The sequence below is a fragment of the Rissa tridactyla genome, chromosome 14 (assembly GCF_028500815.1).
Source record: "Rissa tridactyla isolate bRisTri1 chromosome 14, bRisTri1.patW.cur.20221130, whole genome shotgun sequence".
In the NCBI taxonomy this organism is placed as follows: domain Eukaryota; kingdom Metazoa; phylum Chordata; class Aves; order Charadriiformes; family Laridae; genus Rissa; species Rissa tridactyla.
The window spans coordinates 13,409,119-13,411,633 of NC_071479.1; the positions used below are offsets into that span (position 1 = coordinate 13,409,119).

The 2,515-nt window shown below is 57.4% G+C and overlaps 1 long non-coding RNA gene across 1 annotated transcript; it reads left to right on the top strand.

Annotated features, from left to right (window-relative positions):
- The first annotated feature begins 496 nt into the window (after nt 1-496).
- LOC128917575 (uncharacterized) lies at nt 497-2,191 on the top strand. Its single transcript, XR_008469302.1, has 3 exons — nt 497-565; nt 1,231-1,319; nt 1,895-2,191. It is a non-coding gene; the product is annotated as an uncharacterized LOC128917575 (long non-coding RNA).
- The last annotated feature ends 324 nt before the right edge of the window (nt 2,192-2,515 follow it).

Below are 2,515 nucleotides of genomic sequence, written 5' to 3' on the forward strand. Positions count from 1 at the left end.
CAGCTGTTCTGGAGTGAGAGCTCTTGTTTTGCGATGGTGCTTGTAAGCACCTGCTCTGCAACCGCTTTGAGCAAAAGAGAGTAAAATCCTGTTCCCACTTGTAACCCTTGTGCTGCGTGTCCTTGCAAGTGGTTTTGGAGATGAAAAATCCATGGCATTTCAGGCTCATCATGATTTGACTCATTGGAAAGGAAGGAGAAGGGAAGGAAAAGGGGAAGGGGAAACAAAAGGGGAAGGAAAAAGGGAAGTAAAATGAGAAAGCAAAGGGGAGGGAAGGGAAGGAAAAGGTTGGACTGCTGTGCTGTGCTCCCATTGGTCGAATGTGGAGATTGACAGTGGCAGCGGGCCAATGGAGCGGTGCAACCCAAGAAGGAGGGGGCGGGCGATGGGGCAGCGGTGGCCAATGGGCGCCCGTCGTGGGCGGGCCGGGCCGGGGGAAAATGGCGGCCGGCTGGAAATGGGAGCGGGGCGGTCGGGGCGGAAAGCAGGGCCCGGCGGGTGGTTGGTTGGGCTGGGCCCGCGGGGCCGCTGCGAGCACGTGGTGAGGCAGCTGGAGCATGTGAAGGTGAGTGGGCGGCCCCGAGGGGTGGTGGAGGGGCCGGTAGGGCCCTGAGTGGGGCTGTGAGGGCTGAGGGGGGGCATTGACGGGTGGGAGGGGGGTGTCTGGGCCCGGCTCCCCGCAGGGTGCCTTGGTCCTGGGGGGTTTGGGGTGCGGTGCCGGCGATGGCGGAGAAATGGAGCCCGTCAGGGTGGTAAGAAAGCGATGCTCGGGCCGTGCTGGTGCCGCCCCGGAGGGACGCGGGGCCGGGCCCTCCGCAGTTTGCCAGCGCTCCCCGCAAAGTGTCGGTGGGGCCCTGGGTGTGCCGGGCTGTGGGGTGTCTGCTGTCCCTCAGCGTCGCCCAGGGGGGCTGCAGAGGGGGGCGAAGCAGAGAGGGGAAGCAGAGAGGGGGAGCCGGTTTGTGGCCTGACCCGGAGAGTGGGACTCCTGCTGCTGGGGCTGGCAAAGGGGCTGGCGTGGCTGGTTTTGGGGCTGAGAAAGAGAGGGAGTTGTGTGGCTTTGGGCTGAGGAAGAGGGCTGGAGATGAAATCCGCGCCAGGCCCCTTCTCTCTGCGCGGAGGGTCTGTCCCAGCCCCGCTCCTGAGGGGCAGAGGTGAGGTGGGGGTCCCCCATCTCATCCCCCTTGGCTGGGTGTGACAAACAGGCTCATTTCTCCTCTCTTCTTTTCCCAGCGTCACCTTCTGCGGCACGGCAAGAAAACCCTGCATGGCTGATTCCGCTCACTGCTCAGGTAGTCGCATGCCTGGGGCGAGACACGTTTGTGAGTTCCGGGTCGCTACAGATCTTCCCCGTCAAAGCCGCAGAAAAGGCAAATTTGCTGCCAGTGCAGAAAAGCTGATGAGGAGTTTTGTGCTTGTTTTTGTGCGGCTATTTAGTCGTTTGAGGACCAAAGGCCTCCAAGAGAAGCGTTATAAAAACAGGTGTTTTTATTAATACTAAAGTGAGAAGTGTAGAGTAACGCGAGGAATAAGTGCATTTTTTATTAGCGTCGACAGCTCTAGATTCGCCAATAACAGCACTTCAAAAGCGCTCGTGTCCGGGGCGCTCTGAAAACCATTAACTAATTAATCCGGTGCCAAAGGCTGAGAAATCATTTCAGGAGCTCAAGTCTTGGGATGTTTAATGAAGTGAGATGGAGCCTTTCAAGTGGCGGTAACGTGATGCTGCTGGAGAAGTTGTTAGAGGAGAGCAATTAGTGCTTTCCTGGGAAATACGGGCCGTATTTATTACAGCACCTCACGTACGCATGCGTCTATCCTGCCGCAGCTGTTCCCCCTGTCCTGCCGCAGCTGTTCCCCACTCGCCTTCCTCACTTCCTCTTCCTCACCCTTTCAGGCACGTCAACATCGGCAACCAATTCCAAGCGGAGCTTCCCGACCTCCAGGACCCAGCCCGTTTGGAAGAGGAGGAAGAGGGAGCGTCGCTGGTCTGGAAACCCTGGGGCGACATCGAAACCAACCCGGAGACGCAGGAGAAAGGTTTTTCTAACGCTTCTCTTCCACTTTCACCCCACCCAGGGATATGATGGGTTGAAAATTCCACCTTTTTGGGCTTCTCTCCCTCCTTTTCTTGCCCGCCTTCATGTTCGAGGGAAGGAGATGGCTGGGTTTTGGTGGGAGAGTGACTAAAGAATAACGGGCGACAGCGTCTTCCATGAAAAACGGGCGTTTGGAGCTGTCCCACCTCATCTGCGGCGCCCTCGGGAGAGGGGAGTTTTCTCTCTGAGCTTTTAAAGTAGAGCTATTTGGGATATCGGACTTTTTTCTCTGCCTTTTCCTCATCTCCGGTCTCTGCTGCGCTCGTCCTGTTTTCCCTCCCTCTCCTATCGCCCCTTTTCTTGAGGAAAACTTGACTTTTTCTTGGTTTTCGTTGCATTTGTAGTTACAAACCTGCTCCATTTGGCTTCTGCCAACACCAGGCCAGGGGGACGGGTCAACCTGGAGCTCGCTCTGCATT